The 25,077-nt window shown below is 45.3% G+C and overlaps 1 long non-coding RNA gene across 1 annotated transcript in view; it reads left to right on the top strand.

The window, feature by feature from the left end:
• The first annotated feature begins 3,406 nt into the window (after nucleotides 1-3,406).
• Nucleotides 3,407-25,077, top strand: part of LOC146863872 (uncharacterized) — a 92,158-nt gene continuing 70,487 nt past the window's right edge. Inside the window, exons 1-3 of the long non-coding RNA XR_014969611.1 lie at nucleotides 3,407-3,521; nucleotides 3,958-4,087; nucleotides 18,700-18,737. This is a non-coding gene — a long non-coding RNA (uncharacterized LOC146863872). The remainder of the gene's footprint in view (nucleotides 3,522-3,957; nucleotides 4,088-18,699; nucleotides 18,738-25,077) is intronic.

Genomic DNA, 25,077 nt, shown 5'->3' with positions numbered 1-25,077 from the left:
CAGGACTTTGGGCCCCGGTGCTACTGGACCTGGTGCACCAACGGTACCAACGCCCCTGCACAGTGCGCAGAGAAGACAGCGCGCAGGGAGGGGTGGGCTCTTCATCTTCCGCAGTAAACTGCAGGCACACGCAGGGGCGGTGTGTGGGAGCCCCGGCGGTCACCACCAGGGGCCGCAATATACAAGTGGCACACTTTCCTTCTGTGCACTGGACGCACCTTTTGGAGAGCTTCTTTGCCTCTGCGCCCGCGTCTGTAATACGCGGTGATTTAACATGATTGTCTAGCCCAGCTTAGCTTTGGAAAAAAAAGTAAGTAATACTCAGTAAGGTACAGAGGCAAAGGGATTCCCTCATTTACATGGGTCACGCCCCACTGCAAATGAGGGAACACCCGCTGAAGATAGCACTAACGCTTTATGTGCGCCAGCGCTATCGGTATTACAGATGGGGCCGCACAAGCGTCTGAGGACCCTTCTGTAACACCAAAGTGCCCTTGGGTCACGCAAAGCGGGCACAATTGCACGTGGCGCCCCCGGAGCACTTTGTGTGATACGGCCCGCGTCTTTTGTGGGTCGTGTTGTTCCACACTGGGATCAGGGTGTGCGCGTTAGAGCCAGGTGGGTAAGGACTGGGAGGGCCGCACTGAACTGAGCACTAAAACTGGGTAGGGAAATTAGAGCGCCTTGCAGATTTGCAATCAGGAGCAGTCCGCTCTACAAGGTTTATCGAGCCCCTGCTTGCATTGGGATATTTCTCCTCAGTGAAAGTGATGGGGAAAGCCGGTATATAGTTCTCCTTTGCAATTGGACTTCGTAGGGTGGGATGGTGTCAGACCATGTTCAGGGGGGCCACAGTGCAAGCAGGTGATACTGGGCTGCAGGTGTAGGGGCAAAAACATTTACCTGTGATGTACCAGGGCCTGTCCTGGGCCGGTCTGCTATTTGGGTCAATACAACCCCTGCAGCAGTTGACTTACAGTGGAAGCAGTGGCAAGCAGTCACTGGCTTCTCAAGAAGGTTAGTGTATGGGTGTACAACCATTGCCGGATCAAATCTTGTGGAGGCCCCCAGACAGTTGAAATTTCGGGGCCCCCCTCACAAATTATCTCCTAATACCTAATGCACCGCATTTTTTTACAAACTGCCTTGTCATGTGAATCGGATATCTCTGGTTTATGTTCTTTAAGTTGTTATTGGGTAAATTACATTAATACAAGTATTTTCTCCATAGAATGTAAAGTTTTTGTTTCTATGAGTTGATTAATTTTTTTCTATCTTTTGGAAACAATATTTGAAAAGCGTAATTGTAATTTTCTTTCAAGATCAAATCTTTATTATTTTGATCCGTTGTTGCGGGCCCCTAAAAGGAGTGGGGCCCGCAGGCCGATGCCCACTTTGCCTATTTGGTAATCTGTAACTGTTTACAACACGCTCAAGACTCAATAGCCACCAAACAGTGCTTTAAGATGATTGTCCAGCCAAGTGCTCAGCTTTGAAATAAAAAGTAAGTAATACAGTTAACACTGTATACTACATAAAAGTATCAGGAACTCAGAGTCTCTGGTGCAGGTTTATGTCACCGCCTTTGGGATGCCCTCCCACTCCCTTCCACCTTCCCTAATCTAAACAGTGGTGTAACAAAAGCCCTCGCAGCCTCTGTGGTGTAGGGGCCACCCTGCTCTGGAGGGCCCCCTCCTGTACTGGCAGGTCCCTGGCCTGAGGGCTACAAACTGGACCCGAAGTATCGGGCCCCCTGTATGAACATTGCAGGGGTGCCCCTCAAGTTTTGTTACGCCACTGAATCTAAACGTACCCTGGTGTGGGCTTCAGCACAGGTGCTCGGCTCGTGGTAGGCTTCTCATGGGCCTCCTGCTTTCTACTCAGTCCTGGCTTTCAGTGGTTGCAGAAAGACATGCCAGTCGGAGGTGCATGGTGCAGCCGCACTCCTCCTTGGCACAGGCTCACGACGCAGCAGTGCTAGAAGCGCGATGGGCAGCTATCCTCAGGAGACGGCCTTCTTACGGGCTCTCAATCGGTGGTCAAAAGCAAAATTCCCCTTCTTGGCAAACTCAATTTCTATACACTCACATACAAGAATACAGCCATTCTATCACCAGAACAAGACACCAAAGATAGAACCTAATCCGATATTCATATGAAAATAATCAATGTATTTTATTAAAATGTAATCATATAGCTTTATATAATAACAAATTGATACACCACAAAGTTAAAACAATTAAAAACACAAATAAATGTACATAATCATGAATACTCAACAAACAAGGACGTGGGGAGAAGCAGTAAGAAAAAATGTTTTCTTATCAACAGAAAGGGAAGACAATGCAATGTTTGTTCCCTATGTGTTGAGTCTGTCTCACTGGAACATAATGGGTGTTTGGTTTCCTCAAGATCTATGAACAATTGCAGAAGTAGAAATATTGTGTACTTCCTCCGTTGTCCGTGCGGGAAAGGATATATAGGGGAAACGGGCAGGGAGTTGAGGATCAGACTGCAAGAGCATTGTTCTGCCATTCGAACGAGGAAGGTAAATGCCCCTTTAGTTGCTCACTACACTGAAATGGGGCATAGTGACTCTGACATACAGTGGTTCATATTAGAAAAGATCTGGATGGGGGCCCGGGGTGGTAACATGGAACAAAAAAGGAAATCGAGAGAGCAATGGTACATCTCTCTTTTTAACACAGTGCGCAATGGCCTTAACTCTAAGGAAGAATGGGAACGCTTGATTAAATGATATTAGGCTTTGAGCATCCTTCAATAACCACTCTATGGACAGTAGTATCGCATTGTGATGTGGTGGATTAAATGCGATCATGTTTAGTATACACCAATTAGGGTAAGACTGCTATCCTTTAACAACGGTACTTTTGACTGTAATATCGCAGTTTTTTTAGAGTATCCCCTAGATAGTAATTTTCCATGTGAATATTTTGTTTCATATGGTATTTCTGGGTGGTACCATGGGTGCAACTTAAATGGCCACTGTTTTGGTCGAGTACTAATACTCAGCATTTTCGAGCCCTGGGGAAGTTTAAGATGGCCGCCATAGTAGTCGGCAGACTCACTGCTAAGTGGGTGTTTCCTCTGAACAGGAACAACACTAAGCTTGGCCGATCTCCTTTGGTACTTAAAGATGGTTGCCAGAGCAATTGTTGGATTTATTGTTTAGTGGTTGTTTGATCGTAATATAATTTGTGACTATTTTATCATGCACACAGTTAAGATGTCAATATTGATGATATCTGTTGCTGTGTCTAATTTCCGTCAGACGAGAAAGTTCGGTACATCTATACGGCTGTGGCTCTATGTAGGGTAGTCCAAGATGGCCGCCACAGTGGAACCCCCGTGTTTCCATCGAGTCAACACAAGACAGCTGTGGCTCGTTGACCGAGAAAGCTCCTGACTCATGTGGTATAAAAGGTGGTTTAGTTCTGGTGTAGTTGTCGAGACGTGTGGACCCACAGATTGTTACGAGGCGTATATGCCCGGTATATGAGGTGAGTGTAAGGAAGATTTTAAGTCGGCAAACTGTTTAGTGTAGGAGGTCTCCTTTTTAGCCCCTAGTCAGTAGCCGTTTCTTTCATGGAATGCGGAACGTATATAGATACGTTATATGGCTAAGCAGGGGGCTGTATAATTACACCGTTTCTGTAGAGAAGGTTTTAGCGTGGGAGGTTTGGTTCCACTTAGGCAAAGTAGGGGTCTGAAGAATCACTCCGCATCAGTAGAGATGGTCGGGGTGTTGGTGTTTAGTTTTACCCAGGTTCTCTGACAAGGGGTTTAGTGTAGAAGTAAGGGATTTCTTCCTTAGATAGAGCTATTCGTATGGAATCACCTGATTAATATGAAGCAGCCAATACTGCTGCTCTACCAGTATTTTCGCTGTAGAAGCTGTTCTAATAACGACTGAATACGGTACTCTTGTTCTTTCAGCCAAATAAAAGAATCTCGAAATGAAGTTGTGATCGAGATATTCTGAGGGAGCGAGTGAACTAAATAAGGCCTCCCCAGGATTTCGCCTTTATTTTAAAAAAGAACATTCAATTTCTACGAAACTATTAAGGTATTCATGTCTCTAAAAAAATTTCTGTACTAGCAAGTCTGAGATCAAATAATTCAGTGATGATAAGGGAGGTTTCCAGTTTCCTTAAAAGAAATATATATTTGGACCTCTTTTCCAGATTTGGTTGTTGCTTTTAATACCTGAACTTGGTGAACACACGAGCACAGGACGACAGGTAAACAGATGATTAAGATTGGTGTCTCGGCAGCCCCCCCAGGCTGCCTAGCGACTGCCCGCTCACCGTTGCGGAGGACGGATTCAAATACCTCGGAGTTTTCGTCTCCACTGACAAGTCCATTCTGTATGAAAAGAATCTACTACCCCCCTTGCGCCGGCTCCAACGCGACTCAAAGACTTGGCAGAAGCTTCCTATATCCCTGCTGGGCCGTGCGGCCCTTTTCAAAATGATGGCACTCCCTCGGTTTTTTTACGCCCTCCAAAACTATCCGGACCTAGTACTGAACTCTTACTTCGCGGCAATAGAGGCGGCGCAGCGAGCCCTCCTCTGGTCCGGTACACCTAGAATAGCGTTGCATAAACTCACGCTGGGATGGTATGACGGAGGGATAGCACTCCCTGATATCCGCAAGTATTACTGGGCCGCTCACTTATCTGCGATAAACCAGGGGACGTACAGTGACGGTAACGGCCCGGCTTACGGGATGGATAGATGGTTACTCCCAGGTGGGAACTATGAGGTCGCGCTCTATTCTAAACTTGGTAAACATCAGCTCACTGGGCCGACGAAACATTCTGTGCAAATATGGCATGCGGCACAGCGTAAACTAGGTTGGTCCGATACTCTTACCTTGGCCACTCCATTGTGGGCATCGGAGAGACTGGGCAGCTTGGGGCACACCAAGGGGTTCCGTAGCTGGGACCTTATTGGCATCTCACAGGTCAAAGATTTGTGGGGGCCCGAGGGGATCAGACCCTTTTCGTACCTTCAGGACACATACGACCTGGCCCGCACTGAATACTTCAGATACATGCAGATTAGGCACTCCCTCCAGTCCAACATACCACCAGGAACTATGCCCCCACAGGCCTCCCCACTCGAGGACAGGTTGTTGGATGGTCACATGCCGGAGCACGCCATCTCCCTCACATATAAAAAACTAATCAATAATTCCCCTGACCCACTCGGGTCCCTAAAAGAGAAATGGGTGGCGGATGGACTTGAGATTGACGATGAGGACTGGGTATGGGCGCTGGCGTCCCCTAGAGAGGTGGCAATTTCGGCCAGATTCCGGCTCATACAACTGAAGATATTGCATAGAGTATACATCTCTTGCACTAGACTGCAGGCGATGGGACGGGGGGGGGAGGGATTGTGCAGGCGGGGCTGCGGAGAGACCGGCTCCTTCTTCCATATCCTGTGGGACTGCCCGAGTGTGCGGAGGTACTGGAGGAGGGTGGTGTCTTGCATGCAGGAGGTATGGGAGGTAGAAATACGCCCGGAGGCGAAGAGATGCCTCCTCAACATATGGGAACCCACGGACCTGCCTGTGAAAGGGAAACTCTGGGTCACACTGGGGCAAATGGTGGCTAAAAGGAACATTGCCCGCCTCTGGGGTACATCCGCTCCGCCGAAATTGGCCGAATGGCAAAGAGACATGGACTGGTGTATGCTGCAGGAAAAGACTGCATACACGGCACGAGGGTGCCCCCGGAAGTGGGGGGAGGTGTGGTCCAAATGGAATGAATACAGATGTTACATCTGTGAGCCCCCGCAGGCTCGCCGCTCCGGCTTGGAGGCCATAGACTGAACATATTGACCGCTTCTAGCTAATTCACAGGAAACTCTAACTCATACTGTCACTGTGTGTCACCGGTGTTCGAATGACGTTAATGCGAATCCATTGACCATGTTGTTGATTTGTTTATTTCTGCAAATAAAAAGAAATTTTAAAAAAAAAGATTGGTGTCTCACAGTTTCTAAATGTTGAATTAATGAGACTCTATCTAAAGCATAAGTCTCTCAATTGTTTTAGACTGACAGGTCGATTTCTGTGCGACTACATCTAAGTGTCGTTGGTGGTGTAATACGAGGAGGCAAGGACCCCTGAGGATTCACCATATTTTAACGTATTGTCCAAAAATTTAAGGTACAAACATATAGGAGTTATTATCAACCTTTTTCGTCTAAATGGAATGTTAAAAGTATGGCACTGTTTGCACTGGTTGTGATTTTAATGGATCTAATTGAGTGAGGTGTATGAGGAGTCACCAGGAGAACAACACAGTTTTTTTATATATAAAAAAGTTCTGTAATATGTAGTACAGTTTTGTTTCTGTGATAGGAATCAATGTAATTGGACAGAGATGCCCATGTATATAAGAAGAGTATTTTATTTTTTGGTGTGTAAAATTTTGGATATGTATTTAATGTCGATAGGTTGTCATTTGATTCAGATTGCACATATACTCCATGGGAGAATATAATATTTGTCCTGAAGAAGGTGGTTTTTTATGTTTTGAGTCCCACCGAAACGCGTCGACGCAAGTCTAGAAGGGAGACTATAGATTATAACGACATCTGTTTTCCGAACTATTAAGTGTTTGTATTACTACCTAGGAAAAGAGCTGATCTTGATCATATGTCTTCCCTTTCTGTTGATAAGAAAACATTTTTTCTTACTGCTTCTCCCCACGTCCTTGTTTGTTGAGTATTCATGATTATGTACATTTATTTGTGTTTTTAATTGTTTTAACTTTGTGGTGTATCAATTTGTTATTGTATAAAGCTATATGATTATATTTTAATAAAATACATTGATTTTTTTCATATGAATATCGGATTAGGTTCTATCTTTGGTGTCTTGTTCTGGTGATAGAATGGCTGTATTCTTGTATGTGAGTGTGCCAAGAAGGGGAATTTTGCTTTTGACTAGTGTCTTTTGGTGCTCTACCCCTTTTTGTGGTACGGGGCCCCTCTCTCTCTTTTTTTGAGTTCTCAATCGGTGGTGGCAGATGGGCCCACAGATTGTGCTCGAGCCTCCTCTGGACAGGATGAGTAGGTCTAGTCAGTGGCTTGGTCCTCCCTGGTTGATGCATTGATGCAGTCCACATCTGGGTGCAGGTTTGGGGACGGCAGCTGAGTCACTTCAAGGTGCTGCAACAGCGGCAGCTGAGTTCTGATCAGGCACACCTCTAGTCAGCACTTTGGCGGGCTCACTGTCACTCAGTCACTCTGGCAAGTGCCTTGAAGAGCAGATCTTTTCTGACACCAAAGACCGGAAAGGGACATGATTGGCAAGTGCCATAGTGGTAGCCACTAAACAAGACAGTTTGAGCATGCGGCGACGTGCACCACAGGTTTACTCTGAATACTTCTTGAGCAGCGTAGATCGCTTGGGCACACTGTGGAGCAGGCGTGATGGCTGCGGCAGCACAGGCTCTATCGACAAGCTTGGCAAGCGCTCTGACTTGGTAATTGTCTCTTCCTCAGTGGTGCAAACCACTTGGGTGTACTATGAAACTAGTGCCACTGCTGCAACAGCACAGTCAATGGGGAGATTCGCTCGGGAACACATTGGCAGTGCTGCAAATCCTCCACTAAGATGGTGATGAGAGGCTTCAGGTGTAGAACACACCCACCACGCTTTCACAAGTCTCTGTCAGACAGACCTATGGCACTGGGCTAACCACTCTTGCCCACACAAGTGTTTGCTCGTCCTGCAGGGTTGGCTCGCTGCTTCCGTTTTCCTCAGGCAGGATCCTGCAGGCGATCCAGAACAAGGGCCAAGTCTTCTTCCAGGTCAGAGTTCAGGTGATGTCCCCTCATCTTTGGAGGCAGGGCCCTAGTTATTCTGTAGTTGACTTTGTGCTCTGTGAGGCTCTCTCTCTTTGTTTGACTAGAACTGGAACAATAAGTCAGTCACAGCTCCCACTCTTATACAGGTACAGCAGACGGGATGTGTATTCTCTATCTGCACTAACAACAATTGATGGACAGAATGCAGATCAATGTCATACATTCACCCCAGTACAGAGATCTGGGCCTAAATCCATCCTTTTTTTGCTCACCATGCCATTCCAGTTTGAACCCAGCCATATGCAAATCAGTCTTGACCCTGCACTGCCAGAACTAGTTTGGGTTGGTTCTTCTTTCATGTGTCCTTTTCAGGCTGTTTTCCAGCCTTTGTCTATAGTGATGCGCCTCACAGCAGAGTTGTCTCGACAACCGGGGCACAAAGAGGTGTGAGCATTCCGCATCTGTCCATCACAGGAACACATATCAGTGATCAGGAAGAGGGGAAAAAAGGATGACCCCTTTCTAAAGTGGTCATCACATTCTGACAACAGGAACTGCAGTCCCACTCTACACTCCTACCATCCACCACATCAGCATTGAGTGAGACTAATCAACAGCTCTTTGCTGTAAAATGACCTAATTGAATTTCTAAGGGGAGCTTGTCTCCCCCCTCTCTACATCGTCTTGGTCCCCTACGTCGAGTCTCAGGAATGGCAGCAATACCTTTCCACTGTCTGAGAGAGAATCCACACCTCCATCTGGTGCACTTGAGCAGACATGGGGCTTCCAAAATAGGACCCACAGGCCTCCCTCACTCTGGTTCACTCAAAACAGTAAACTGTGCGTAGCACGCAAACCACACACATACGTACACATATGCACGTGCTCTAGATATCAGCACAGGGGTCTGGGTACACCAGCAGCAGATCATTACACAAGTGAGCCAGTAGGCAACCACTCACGATGCAAACAGAAAGACTTGGTCACATTAAGATTACTATAAAAGAAAGCATAGCATGCTGCCACCACCGTGCAACACAAGTGAACCCATGACAGGGACAGTGGTGCTCTCTCACTATAAAGAGAGCCGTTGGAGCACCCCTCAGGCCAGGAAAGGTCCAAGATCAGACTCATCATAGGACAGGCACACACTCACTAGATTTGCATGAGTCTTGGGCCAAAATTCCAAAACCAGGATACCAGATACAGTTTGGTACTAAAGGCAGGGGCCACAACTTACACCACGCAGGGGGCATTCCCATCTCCAAAGCTGAACAACAGTCCTCATGGAAGCAGATTATGGTGGCTGAGCCAGGCTGTTCTTCCAGTGAGTGCAGGCAGGTTCTAAACTCACAAGGCAGTCTGCCTCCTTTGTTCAGTTTTCAACGACAAAAGCTTCTTCCCCCTTCCTTGAATATAGCTCCTTACTTCATCAGGGAGTGAACCTTGATGTCTTGTTTATGATATAGTCCTTTCCTCTAAACTGGTGTTAAGAATTCATTGCAATTCATCTGCCGCTGCCAACTTCGGCGGCATTATCTGATAACCATGGCCACTGTTACTCCATTTATTCTGACCCTGTGAGCCACATTTTAAGTTCAACTTAAAATGTGGCTTACAGGGTCAGAATAAATGGAGAAACAGTGGCCATGGTTATCAGATAATGCCGCCTCAGTTGGCAGCGGCAGATGGGACCACAGATTGTCCCTGAGCCCCGTCTGGACTAGACGAGTAGTTTGAGTCAGTGGCTTAGCCCTCCCTGGTAGATATAGAGTGTACTTTCTATTTCCTTCATGCCCACTACTTACGTCACTCGTCCTTGAATCTGCCATTTCACTGTAGGTGTATCTCCATTCCATGGAAACCAATGTTACAATTGAGTACAGTCACTCTTGTTCATCCGGGGATGCCAGGTATCCCATCATGTGTACTGGGCATGTGTATCTCACCCAGGCACTCCTCTGGCCAAGCAGTGCCTGTTGGTGGTCCTTAACCTAAACACAGGATGTGTGGGATGAACAGGTAGTCCATCTCCCCTGTGAAGGTGTTTTGCAAAAGTGATGCATGAGGCCACAGTCCTTTGTTAATGCGTTCCCTCTCTAAAGGGACAGGCTGACCTGCTGTATGTGTCTTGATCCATGGTTGGTATATACATCTTCCTGCTTCATTGAGGTGAATGTTAATTCAGAAAAAGACTATAACATATAACTTAAGATGCCAGATTCAAGGAAGAGTGAAGGAAGCAATGGGCATCCCAGACATAGGAAATATACTTTGTGATTGCCTTTATCCCTGTGGGGCATCCTACAATCTTGGTCTGCCAGTCTCTCACAAACCAACCACTTCTCACAAACACACACCACTCATGCAGAGGAATGAGGAGGACCGATCTTGGTATGCTATAAAGATTTTACCAGGAAGCACCAGTACGTGATTTCCCAATTTTAGAGCGCAGATAAAAAGGCATATACCCGACAACTATCAATAAGCTGCCGCCTTATTGTCATGTCATGGCCTCGCTATGATGCAATAGTCACCCATGTTAAAAGGAGTTCACTTTGGGTGGACTCCTAGAGTACAGTAGAATCTAGAACTCAGCTGGGAAGCAAGGATGGCTGGAGGTCCCACATAATGCTCTGTATGGTTGCGCTGGGTCTCTTGTAGTTAAAGCAAAGTGCAACTAATACTCTAGGAAATGGGTTTCTAGGTGGTAAAGGCTTGAAATCCACTGGATCACATGGTGACAAGCCAATAATCAAAAGAGCTCTGGTTAGCCATACTGTAAGTTCTTTCAGGAAGCTTGACGAAGACTGTATGGTTCTTAGTTTGGCAGTATTTGTTCCAGATATTAGGTCCTAAGAGTGCAAAGGAACAGCCTTCTCCGCAGTTCAAACAAATTTTGAGAGGAGAAGGCGGGCAGAATGAGAAGATCTCAAAATACTTATGGGAGAGAAAGGAGTAATCGGCTTTTGAAGGCTGCTAAGACCCTTTTGTGAATGGCTCTGTGGATCAACTTTTATGGTTACCCCCACTTTTTGCTTGATATTATGCTGTTTCTGATTTAGTCTGACTGGGATCCTGCTAATCAGGACCCCAGTCTCTGTGCTTTCTCCCCTAAATTGGTTTGGTTAGTACTTGGGTACATCCCAGATTGGACATTGGCATACACTTATCAGTCCCTAGTATATGGTACTAAGGTACCCAGGGCATAGGTACACCAGGGGTCCCCCATGGGATGAAACATGCATTATGCCACCCATGGGAGACCACTCAATTTGCAATTAAAGGCCTGCCATTGCAGCCTGTGTAAGCTGGTGTTAGCACCAGATACGAAAGATATAGGTTTCCCTATATCTAGGGTCACTACACTCAAACCTATAAGTCACCCCTAAGGCAGGCCTTACAATCCTAAAGGTATGGTGCTTGGTTCTAAGTGGGAGGGTCCCCCTGCATGAGCAGGACACCCCTACAGCCCATGGAGTCCATTCTCCCAGGTTGTAATTGAGACAGCCATGTGACATATAGAGGGGCACTGCTTCATTACGCAATGACCATCTCAAATCTGACTGTAACGAACCCTGTCATGTTTGCTATCAAACATGTTGGACTTATACCCCCACACTGTAAACAGTGTGGGAGTATGATTCCATGCACCGTAAAGCTCCTCTGGGAGGCCCTTAGTGCTCCCGGTACCAGTCTTCCAGACCCAGACAGCAAGCCAGGGCTGCTGCAGGCCAGAGACACGTTTCTGCCCTCCTGCTGCTGAGCCACACTCGGGCAGGGGAAGGCGGAACAATAGGTATCTTGTCACAGGGAGGTGTGACCACCTCCCAGACAGGATTTAGTGTATTGGGGCAGTGTGGGAGCGCTTGCCAGCGCCACATAGTCTGCGTGCAGGGCACAATTGGTGCCCTCCATGCATAGTCCAGTTCAAACCAGTCCAGGGAGTCATTAGCTCCCACTCTGGCACGATACTGGACAAAGGACAGAGGAGTACCCTCTCTCTTGTCCAGCCCCTCCTTAGGGAGGGACCCCTGTATCGTCCCAACCCTTTCCATAGGGTATTTAATGCTTACCTGTTGGTGGGTCCCTAGATTCGTCGTGGGACTAGATACATTTCCAACACCACTTCTTCTTTAACTGTCTAGGAACTCTGGACCTCGCTGGAGTTTGCTCTGGGCATCAAGGCTGCAACCAGGAAGACATCTGCTGCTCCTGAATTCGTCGCCCTGTTTGTCGACTGCAGCGTTCATGTCTGTGCACCATACAGGAACCTTCCCAGGCCTGTGGGCATAAAAGACACCTGAAGGAATTTCCCTTGAAGTGAAGGAGACACTTCCCTGCATCTGCAGGCACCGCAACTAAGCTGACTGGTCTGCTGATCCTGGGCTCCCACGGAATCCGAAAGGTCCAGCAACACAGGTGGTGGTTCTTCTCATCCCTCGAGGTCTGCCCTGTCCTCTCATCAAGTTTGAGGCCAGTATCACTCGTCGGAGCTGCAGGAACCGAACCCTGTGCACTGTGTCGACTTGCAGTTACAAAGGCTTGTTGGCTTCCTTCAACCAAGATCTTCAGGCTCCACGTAGCTCCAACCTCAAGCATCTCCAGTGACCAAGATCTTCTTCCTCACTGCATCACTTGCATCGTAGGCTTTCATTTTTGGTAAGCTGCTCGAGGTCCTCTTGAGGGTCATCATTGAATTCTTTGGGTTCCCCAGATTGCCCAGGGCCTGCCCTGACTCCCCTGCTTGTGGTGAGTTTCCCAGATCTTTCTGGTCGCGACATTGCACCTCATTCAACTTCCATGTTGGTTGCAGTGCTAAGGCTTGTTGGTACTCCCACAGGACTCTGACCCCTCAACTCTTGACATTCGATGTGGGACAGCTCATATCTGGCTCCTGGTCATCCTCAGCATCACATGGTCCACACAGCTGCAGTTTCAAGGTCACCGTCAGCTTCCCTGCAACACTCGACATCGGTGGGCATCCGTCTTCTGTGCTTCCTGGTCATTCCTAAGTGGCATAGATTCTGTCCCCTCTGCTTGCTGGTTCTTCACATCTTGAATCTACCTTTGGGTTCCACCGGACACTTTCACCTTCTCCAGCAGCGGTATCTTCCTGAAGTCCTCCATTGGGTTCGATGGCTGTTTCCGACACCACTTCCCACCTATGCACCCGGCTTCCCTGGTAGTTATCCTGGTTCCTAGAGTATCCACGGGTGGGGTGGCCCTCCAATCTTCTGTCTTCCACGGAGTTTCTTCAGGGTCCACTGGTAAGGGTCCTTCTTCTTCAAAATTGCAACCACAACTTACCCACTGACTTGATTTGATCCTGTGGTCGTGTTCCCACTCTGCACATGGCTTCTGTGGGGCTCCTGGTTACTTACCTTGGGTGTCTTATAATAAATACATAATTTTAAAAATACACGGTGTGTTTTTTTTTTCACTTAATCTATACCTATAAGATTATGTTCTGGTAAAACAAGCTGTTTTATACTCCTTTTGGACTACGCCTGAAGGCTGCTCTCCACAGCTACCACTTAGAACACTTTCTAAGGTTGTCTAACACCACTAAAATCACCGTAAGGGTTGTCTTGATTGGTGCAAGGTGCCCACTTACATAGGTGTACAACATATACCAAGCCAGCTTCTCCGAATAGATCTCTATCAAATTTAGCTCTAGGGTTTCTAACCACCTACGATGGGGTGGGATGGAGGCTTAGCTCAGTTTGCCACCAGTTCTGGGGCCATAACTGTTGATGTTTTCCCAAGATTAAAATTTCTATTTTATAAGAATTTAGTTTCAAGCAATTGTCTTTTGTCCATTTGGAGACTGCAGTAAGACATTGCTTAAATTTTTCTTTGAAAGAAAAGTGGTTATCAGGTAGGGACACAATCACTTGGGTGTTATCTGCACAGGATAGTACTTTGAAACCAAATCGGAGAGGCCAATGAGATCATGTAGATATTAAAAAGCATAAGGGCTCAATGAAGATCGTTGAGGGGCCCTGTGCTGAAGTGGAGTTGGTTTAAAGAAAAACGTGGAAGTGGAATGGATTGAGTTTGACTGTATAAAAAGTTCTTTATCCAAGAGATGGCTATCTCTCTGACTCTAATATCTGATAGTATTTGTACCACTATACTATGAGATATGGTGTTGAACGCTGCCAACAGGTCTAATAGAACCAGGGCAGCAGTTCCACTGGTGTCTAAGATGGATTTCAGGTGTGTGGATACACTATATAACATAGCTTCTGTGCTATATATTGCATGAAACCCAAAATTGAGAAGTATCCTAAATATGTTCGCTTTTAAGTAGTGAGATAACTGTGGGTTAATATGCTTTTCAACCTTTTGTTGGAAGAGCTGGTAGCAGCGATATAGGACGGTAATTGGCTAGAATAGATGGGTCAGCATTGTTTGTCTTTATCAGGGGAGTAACTTGTGTCTGCTTCCAGCATACAGGGATGGCAACTGAAACTATAGAAGTGTTAAGAATTTTATGAAGGGCAGATGATATGGCCCATCTTAAGAATGGGTGGTGGACAGGGGTCACTAGGGGATTCTGACTTACCATTACTAATCAGGTTCATCATTTCTTGAGGCGAGATGGGGTCAAATTAAGCTATAAGCATCAATGGGAGAGATGCCACGAAGAGCAGGATTGTACTCCTCAATCTTAGGATGAAGATCTAAAGACTCATGAATGAAAAGGATTTTATCTTGGAAAAAAATAAGCTAAATTGTCATAGATATTCTGTGAATTGACAATAGCAGGTTGTCCAGCTACTGGATAAGTCATAGATTTAACAATCAAGAACATTTCCTACAAGGAATTCTTAGCAGACTCGATCTTGTTAACATAATGAATACAGCTAATGTGATCATTTTATGGTAGGATTTAATGACAGAGCGATCCATCGTTTTATCGGAGTCAAGTAGAGTGGCTCTCTATTTCTTTTCTAATTGTTGGCAGTGCTGTTTTGTAGTTTTGAGTTCCTTTGTAAATCATGGTGCGGATATAGTATGAGATGTGTTTTTTTGATTCCCTGAGGCTCTGACGTCAAAGGTAAAAGAGATCCAGGCCCAGATTTACTAACATTTGGTCCAAAGCCGCAAGACAACTTGCTGCGCTGCGTCAAACGGAGAGAGCAGGAACTCACCCTATTTACTAAGATATGACACATTCATGCTCTCTCTCAGCACTGAGTGATGCCTAGGGCCAATGCACGCACCCATGCGTCATTGTGAATGAGTGCTTGCATTACAGGCAGGATTGTTTTTGAGCAGGTAAGGACATCTTCTTGCACAAAAGCAAAACTCAGAGGCATTTTCCTCTTTCTATGAGTGCTGAAACTGCAGCACACGTAGAAAGAGCAAATAACGAGGAGAAATAAACATGTTTCTCCTTGTTATGCTGCTATTGGGATGGTGTACCATTTCAAGACAGTCCCAGGTTTACTATTCTTAGGAATGCGCCAAAGTCCATGTGTGGGAACGCTCACTCTCCACCCATGGATCCTTCCCAAAGCTGAGTAACACAAGGCGGCGACTTGCGCTTGCTTGCTTTACTCTAGATTTGCTAAGCCACCCAGAGCTATGCAAGGTGCCTTTGCGTGGCTTAGTAAATCTGTTTCATGGGTTGGCTTTGCCTTGTGTCACCTTGCATGACGCAAGACAATGCAAGATGCAGACAGTACAGTGAAAACACACCCCTCCGCCCAAATTTAACTTAGACTGGTGCTAGTACGTCACCGGTAAGGAAAACTCGATCCTACAAACACAACGTCCTCCCCCATGTACTGCATACAAATAGATTAGAAAATATATTTTTTTTAAATTATTATTATTCAAACCATATAGTACAAAAAGACAAAAATCGGTGTCAAAGAGGTCAATATCAATTTGCATCATGAGTTACACACACATTCTATCTAACTATCACACAGCCACATACTCATACACACTCAAACATCCCGACAGAAAACAAATCATTGAATAACAACAACAATATTCAAAAGATACCAAGAGTCTTCCCCAAGGTATGTTAACAAAAAATGCGATGTCAGAATAACATAAACAATTATACTTGCTGCTAACCCCCCGGGACCACACAACGATGCAGACGTGTTCTATAGATCTTTCTGCAACTGGATTGTCCAAGTGCTGGACTCCCTCATTCCAGCTAAATGGTCTAAAGGCCGCACGTCGGACTCTAGTCCATGGTACAATGACTCTCTGACCGTATTGCGTAAATCGTGTAAGAAACTGGAGCGCGCTTGGAGAAAGGATTATCCCGGATCTGGGTCACACCTTCATCGGGACGAAGCCAAACAGAGTGGGACTCATGAAGAAAGAAACCTGATAGTTAACATAAGACCCTGGTCATAGGGTTGAGCACAAGGATTCGCACAACAATAGAAAGCACCCAGGGATGACCCAATATAATAGATAATAGGGCAGGTAGATGCGGACTCATTGGTAATTCTCAGAGACAAAAGTAAGATAGGCGATTATCATCAATAGTACGTGCCGATGTATACAGCCTCGTTTTGGGGAGGAGTCGCCATGTGGGCAAACAATGTAGTAGGTCTATAGCAGAGTCTCATCAGTTGCTTGGAAGCCTCAAGCAAATGACAAGCACTGAATGTGCAAGTCAGGGTCCGGAGGGCGTGAAATGCTCATGCCAAAGATGACTGGTGGTTAGGGGATCCCATGCCAGTCATCTCTGGCATGAGGATTTCACGCCCTCCGGACCCTTACTTGTACATTCAGCGTTTGTGATTTGCTTGAGGCTTCCAAGCAACAGAAACTCTGCTATAGACCTACTACATTGTTTGCCCACATGGCGACTCTTCTCCAAAATGAGGCTGTATTCCTGGGCTTTTCCGCCCGGTGGGCAATCAGGCGGATTGCCTACCGGCAGAAAACCGGAGGACGGTCTTCCCGTCCGCTGGGGTCCCCACTGCCATCCTAATTTGTCGGGGGGGAAAAGTAATGCGGGCGGGAGATTTTGGCAGGCAGTGGCGATCCGCCCGCTATAATAATGACCCCCTTGGTATCTTTTGAATATTGTCGTTGCTATTCAATGATTTGTTATCTGTCGGGATGTTTGAGTATGTATGAGTATGTGGTTGTGTGATAGTTAGATAGAATGAGTGTGTGTGACTCATGATGCAAATTGATATTGACCTCTTTGACACCGATTTTTATGTCTTTTTGTACTATATGGATTGACTAATATTAATAATAAAAAATATATGTATTTTCTAATCTATTTGTATGCAGTACATTTGGGAGGACGTTGTGTTTGTAGGATCGAGGTTTCCTTACCGGTGACGTACTAGCACCAGTCTAAGTTAAATTTGGTCAGAGGGGTGTGTTTTCACTATACTGTCTGCAGCTTCATTCCTCTGCTCTCTCTGCCAACCACCAGTTTCAGGGGCCCCCTTCTGTGTGAGTGGCAAGGCAATGCAAGCCCTCGGTAAATCTGAGCCTCAATTTTAAGTCAACACATCAGATTCAATCATTCCTGATAACGCAAGCAAATTGACTGCTCGCTTATTTTTACATTTGTGTTTGGTAACCTTGTGCCAAGGCATTCCTAAGGAAAAGGAGTTCATCGGTCTGACAGAAGAAGAAAATTTTGGAATAGCATCTGTTTCTCATCTCTTCTTTCCATAATTGTATTCCTTTTTTTCTGTTTTCTTTCTTTCTTTCCGTCCATTTTTCATTATCATTTTTGTTCCTTCCTTTTTGGGTCTCGGCCTGGCGAAAGCAGCGCATGCGCTGCTCTGCCATGCAGAGTCCTTTTGGAATCGATACGATTCTAGCGTGCACGCGGGAGACAAACGAGAAAGAAGATGTGCACGCGGGGATTGGATGCTTTACTGGCGGCGTGATACACTGGGGACTTTTTTTTTGCCGCTAGTAAAGGCAGTCCCCATGTGCACATCTTCTGTCCCTCCCATGACGGGCAGCGCTTGTTAACACTTGCTGTGTCTTACGTGTAAATGGATTCAATATATGTTTTTATACGAGCAAGTAATGCATTTAGAGAAAGTGAGGCTGTACATCTGTTTGAGCCATCATTGTCGGTAGACTTTCTGTGTATGTATATTCACCTATATGAATTGTGTCTATATGTTATACGCTCGCATGTGTTTGTGTATTTATACAAATCCACCAATAGCTTTATACAATACTACCTACAGTCTGTTATTTAGCTTCTTGACTCTGATTTACTTTGTTTCCCATGGATTGATTTTAGTGTATATGTATCGCTTAAACATAGAGCGTTGTACTTTTATTTATGAGAGATCTATCTCAGAGCCTTGTGTGTACGGTGCAGGTGGCAAGAACACTGTTTAAACCCTTGCGTTCAGATTTATACACGGCCTGTCTGGTTCACGTCTCCGGGTGCTCTGAACTTTTTCTCTTTTGTTTTTATCGAGCTTTTTGGACGTTCACCTTTTTACATTGTGCATGGTTGTAAAACAACAATTGTCTCTCTTTTTTGGTATCGACTTTCGAACTGGCAGAAGAGAACTGTCATTATTTAAGGCTGATCTGTGATAGCCAAAATGGAAGATCACATTGATGTACTTTATTATTGAGTTGGAAGCTGCACCGCTTCGCCCCAGTTTACCCCCTCTTAAACTTCGTAAGAGCTCTGTGATTTGTGTGTGTGTATGAAGACTTTCCAGCCTACTCGCTTCCTGCTGCATGTCTCTGTAAGCTATGATGGTTTTGATGAACAGTAACCTAAACGTTTGTGTACCTCGTTTTGAAACTGTGCAATAATAGCTTCTGACTGTTCTGAAAACTGTCTGTTTTTGTTCCCTTTGCTCTGCGCTAGTGTATGACTCAAGTGCCGAAATGCAAAGAAAAAAACGAGTGAGTATAGAAACGAATTCATATTTTAATTTTCTGGATATTTTATCCTTAAATTATAATCTGAAGTGGCTTGCCACCTTAGTTTTTTTTCACCAGCTCTTTCCATCTGAGTTCTGTTGAATATGACCATTGAATCCAGGGCACTTTTTGAGCGCATAAATGGATTGTTATCTGTATTTTCCTTCAGTCTTTTAGTTTTACCAATGACCTTTTAATACTTTCTGTTTCGAAAATGCTTCATTCAGTTGTGAACTTGGGCAGCATTTACCGGCATGCGTTGATGTTCTGTTAAGTTCACATTAGAATTTAGACAGCCAGTCGCAAATGTAAATTACTACCTAACCGCACACTTAAGTTCACACATTTGAGAAGCATTAATTTCTCACGTGGAGTGTTTGGGTGTTAAAACTCGGGTGCTGTCAGTTTAGTTCCTGTCTAAAATGTGTCCATGTCTAGATCTGGTATGTTTACGAAACTGCTCCTAAATCGCATTCAGTTTAATGTAAAACCAATCATCGATGACATCTGCTGACTGGTCCCTACATTTTTAGAGCCCAAGATGCTTTTGGATTTGTTTCACCACACAAGCACACACATGCATTATAACGCTGCGGCAACCACTTTTTAGGTCTCGCCTGACCCAGCGCATGCGCTGGTCTGGTGAGACATTTTGTGAGGGCTCCAAAAAGTGCTACCAGGCCAGCCTAGAGCTACAGTGCATGTGCGCGGGCGCGCGCATCGCGCTTTACCGCGATTACTTTCACTTTCGCGGCCGCGCAGCATCTTTGATGTTTGATCGCGATTGCGATCACTTTCGCGGCCGCAAGGCCGCTTTGATGTTCTCCGTGAGGCTTCAATAGATTGCAGCAGTTAAAACAAGCATTGGCATAGCCAATAGGTCTCGCTTTTGGAACCTTATAAGTGTTTAGTTATGCAACTGTTGCATGGCTATACACTTATAAGGTCCCAAAGGCGAGACCTATTGGCTATGCCAATGCTTGTTCTGTTCATTTTTACGTTTTATGATGGCAAATGTACATCTTGGACCAGTGCATTTTAAACAAGTGTGAAAGCACATCATAGAGGGCCAGGGAAGCAATGGAGGAGAAGCAAGCAGAAGAACTTGGGGATTGATGCAGGGCTGGCCAGAACAACACAGAATGCAGGGAAGTGAGGTGGGAAGCAGCAGAGAAAAAGAACAAGCATTGAAAATGCAATAGGTCTCGCCTTTGATTAAGTTAAAGCCATTTGCTTTGCCAATGGTATTGTATAGCAAAGAAAATGGCTTTAACTTAATCAAAGGCGAGACCTATTGCATTTTTAATGCTTGTTTCTTCTTGCTACCCCTCTTTCCAAGCTTTATTTTTTGATTCCCTCTCCTTTCCTTTTTACTGTCCTTCTATCTTTCTTTTGTACCTTCGTTCCACCCTGCTTCCTTTTAACTTTCCTTCTTTATTTATTTGCATTCTTCTTTCCTTTCTTCTTGCTGTCCCATTGCATTTGCCTTTAACTTATTTTTTCTTTGCCATTTTAACGATTTATCTTCCTTTCTTTCAGATTCAAGCTTATTCGCCCCACCATCCCATAGCTGTATTCTACTTAGTTATCTTTGAGCATTTACACATTTCTCCTACTGTCTTGCAATGACTTTTGAGCCAGTGATGAAGGTTAAGAAGGCCTGTACAAAAAATGAATCTGTCCGAAACACCCTCTTAAGATGGTAGAGCATGTGTCACTCACCCTTGACCTACACCATTTACTGCTGCACAAAGCCTCAGAAAACCTTTTCCCTGCACAAAATCCGAAACAATTGGCTTTGTCATTGCTGGTTCTATAGGTCACTGACTCCTGTGTAGCTGGCTCTTAAAGAATCCCATCGCCCAGGAATAACCCCCGGTGACAGCGGTGAATCAAGAGCTGGTCGGACTTGTCCATGGTGGGCTGGCGGGATCTAGTTTCCTCGATGGCAGGCGGCCAGACAGGAGCGGAAACAGTGTCCAGCAGGGACCAGCCGACAGCAGTCCAGTGCTCGACACAGTTATCATCTGACAAAATCCAGAGTTTAGAGGGGAGGGGACAAAGGTATCAAAATGATTTCACCATTTGAGATGGGGGTCACAATAAACGTTTTCGGGGGCCGTCGCGGGAGGGTACGGGGGGAGGTGGTGGGAAGTCATGAATACATTCCTTTTTACTGAAAAAAACATGATGGTCACTCCAAAACCATAAAAATAGTGTTTTCAGAATCGCTATTTTTGCCTGAAATGACCAATGTTTGTTTCTGCATCGTGCAGATAGTTGGAGCATGCATGATGTGGAGTAACTTGGGATTTAATGTGCAAGGCTTTTAAAGTACTAAGGGCCAGATGTACAAAGTCATTTTGCTGTTGCAAACGCTTCGGTTCGCAGAATCGGAATCATTGCAACAGCAAAATAGCTTTTTGGTTTCTAGTGATTTAGCGACACGTTACTGAATTGCAATTTGGGTTTGCAGGTACATACCAAATCGCAATTTGGAAGGATCATGTTTAGGGCGTACCTTCCAAATAGTGATACGCAATGGAATTTATTAATGTTTTGTGAGCAAATATTAACCGACTGCCTAAAGTTAGTCAAAACCCATTCGCAAACGGGAAGGAATCTCCAAGGGTTCCTTTCCCCTTCGTATATGTTTACAACATTGTTTTTAGGACCAGACAGTTGTCCATGGGACTACTGCTTACTCCCAAGAAAAAGTATGTGAAGCTTTGAACTTATTTGTTTAACACATAGTCTCTGAATTTAAAACTGTACATTATGGAAATGCGATCACAGATATGGGGGTCTGTTGACCCTAGCAGACCATCATCCCTGTGATAGCATCCAATCATAGTGAGTCACAATTTGCGACCTGCCTCATGAATATTGATGAGGTAGCTTGGACTGTGACACATTACGTTTCGTAATTTTGCAAACTGACATGTTAGTCCATAGGTCAGTGTGCAAACTTCCACTGGTTGCAAAAATACTGGTCACAAATTTTGACCATTGTTTAGTACATATGGTCCTAAGTGTGGAAAGAAAAACACCAGTGTGCAGAACAACAAACCGAGAAATGTCCAAGAATAAAATAGGATCTCCATGATTCGATGATAATTTCCTCATTTATGCCTTTGACCAATAACATTTCACAGCATATAGAAAACTATTGCTGTGCCCATACATGGTGGGATTACAAAAAAAAAAATCTGTTTCAATAGCGAAACCTTTAAATGAAAAATTAGCAGATAGAGGGAAGAGAGTGAAATTCACTTCTTTAGCCAGGGGTGGCTCCTCCGTAATGGCAAGGAGCGTCACTATACTGGTCAGAGTCAGTCTGCGGAAAAGAAAATAGCAAAAAAACAATATTATCTTTTTATTTTCCGCTGACTGAGCCAGGGAGTCTTGGGCGGTGCTGGGCCGGGCCATGGCAGGGAGGAAGAGTGATGGGCACTGTAAAGTTAGCATCTCGGTTTGGCTGGTCGTCATAGGCCGGCCAAACAGACATGCGCACTTAGGTTTCTCCAACACAGCTGTGTTGACATCCGGGTTGGAGAAAAGCCACAGGCTCCCTATGCCTGAGCGAGCATCAGACCAGCCCGCTCAGACCAATCCCTGCACTGCTCTCATAGCATGAAAGCAGCATCTGGATTGGGTGGGGAACCAGAGCTTTGTGTCACAGTGACTGCCGGAAGGAGAGAATCACCAAGGCAGCCGGCAGCGTCAGGGTCGGCGAAAGGACACATACATTTAAAAAAAAAAAAAAATCCCTAATCCCCCATCCCCCCCACTTTAGTTTTGCAGTGGCCGCCACTGTCCTTAGCTGTGGTTTTAAGAAAGGGAGTTGATTCAGATGGACAGTTGAAGGGGTAAGCTGCAAAGTTGTTGAGAAAGCAGCGCAAGTTTGACGTGAGCCCACAATACTAGTTATATAAATGAGTGTCATAAAGAATGTCAACTAATTGTTCAGGTCGTGATTAGTGCAGCAAAGACTGGGGGATCTTTGAGCCATCCATTTTCACTCAGTGTAAACTATTATGAGTTCACCTTCACGGAATGGGAAATACCCACGTGGACCCAGTTTTTACAGATTAAATTCCCCAGGGAATTCTAATTTCTGTGGAGATTAACACTCTCTTATTTCTCACCTGCTCTTAGCTTGTGGTAAATCTGAGTGTGTGTGCCAGTGCAAGGTGGGGTGGATGGTTGTGGATGGCTGTGGGTAATGGGGCTGTCTATTGGCAGGGGAGCCTTCTGTGTTCACACATTGCCATGGGTTGAACTTGCAGACAAATCTTGTGAAATTTTACCAGCTAGATTTTCCGGCTGGTGAAATAGGCATCATGATCCTGCACCAGGATAATTCTGGTGAGAGAGCACGCAGGCACCATCAGCTGGTCCCACTCCCCCTAACTCATATTCTGGGCTAAAACTGTTGTAGTGGTCTAGGCGAGTATTCCATGTTACCGGATTTAATCTGTCCCAAACGCCCCTTTAGACTGGTAGAGAAGGTGCTTCACCAGGCTAGTGGTTGGTCTACACCATGCACTAAGACATAACTGCTGCACAAAGCCTCAGAAAACCTTTTCCCTGCACAAAAGCTGTAACAATTGGCTTTGTCATTGCTGGTTCTATAGGTCACTAACTCCTGTGTAGCTGGCTCTTTAAGAATCCCATCGCCCAGGAATAACCCCCGGTGACAGCGGTGAATCAAGCGCTGGTCGGACGTGTCCATGGTGGGCTGGCGGGATCTAGTTACCTCGATGGCAGGAGGCCAGACAGCAGCGGAAACAGTGTCCAGCAGGGACCAGCAGACAGCAGTCCAGGGCTCGACACAGTTATCATCTGACAAAATCCAGAGTTTGGAGGGGAGGGGGCACAGGTATCAATAATATTTCACCATTTGAGAGTCGGGGCGCAGTAAGAGTTAATAAATGAAAGGGCTACCCCAACTCTCCACAGGAAGGGTCAGAACCATCTACAGACCAGAGGGGGGTTCTATTGGGAAATTAGGTCATGAATTTAGAGATTCATATTCTACCTTTTGGGATTTTCCTTCACACCTGCCAATCAAATCACTTTGTGAATGAGTAACCCCCCCCCCCCCCCTATAGTTTCTTGTAACTATAAGAAACGCATCTAACTGATCTATTCCTTAAATAAACCAGTCAATCTCACACCCTCGATACTGTGTGGTAATTGTCTATTACTATCCAGTGCATGTGAAATAAAGCCCTGGACCACATGTATAAATTCATTAAAAGCAAGCATTTCACTAATTACACACACCTGTGCAAAGAGAGCCCAGTATGTGGTTCGATGGGACCTGGAAGACGTGTGTTAACATACGACATACAAGAAAGTGCCAAAAGTCAGAAGTCCTGAACACTCCTTACTGTAAAGATGTCTCCATACACAAAGGATTGAAGGATTCTCTTGGATGAGTTTCTTGAAGATCAAAAAGCCTCCCCAGCTGACAGAGCTTCCTCTGCAGCTGCCCACATTAGAGCTCTACAGCTGACATCAGTAGTCTGGAATTTGTCCAAGGAATCTAATCTTTCAGCGCCTGGATACCCTCGCGGGTGACCAGCAGCGCTCTACAGATGCCATAATCTGATGCTCGTGGAGAGTTCTACATTCCATTGCAAAAAGCCCTTCATCATTCGCATCAACTAATACACTCATTTTCATATTTAACAGTAACATTATACTTTGAGTCAAATGTGTACATAACTATAGCTCCATTCCATGAATCTGGCTGGCTTGAAGACTGACTCGGCATAACCTGAACCTGCGATTTTAAATAACAGAAAATGTCAACCCCTTGGATGCTGGCCGAGATTGCTAAGCCAGATGTGAAAAATGCCCTCCAGTTTGCCAAATGGCATTTTCTTTATATAGTTCTCCACAGATCAGAAGTGGGATAACATTGCACCCCTCTCTCTAATCTAGCTCAGGAGAGGGTATATACAGAATGTCAATGTTTCTGGCCCCTACTATCCGTTACAGGTGTACTAAGTAGAGGTGTCCCTCTCCCCTTTATCTTTAACTCTTAATATTGCACATTTCGCTTACATTATTCAATAAATGAAAATCGAGTAAGCCTATAGTAACACTACCATAAATCTTTTTTTTGCTTGTGTGCTGACAAAGGGCCATTTTATGTGAAATATAGGGCGGCCAGTTATCGCCTAATGTGTCTGGTGCATGTGTGGCCCTTAAAATGTTAGACCTCAAATGGCACCTTATTAGCCCGAACACGGGTGGGTGGATGGGGAGGACATTAAACCTCAATTTCGTGTGTCAATGTGTCCCAAAATAA

The sequence above is a fragment of the Triturus cristatus genome, chromosome 2_1 (genome assembly GCF_964204655.1).
Source record: "Triturus cristatus chromosome 2_1, aTriCri1.1, whole genome shotgun sequence".
Classification (NCBI taxonomy): Eukaryota; Metazoa; Chordata; class Amphibia; order Caudata; family Salamandridae; genus Triturus; species Triturus cristatus.
This window is presented reverse-complemented; position numbering and strand designations above follow the sequence as displayed.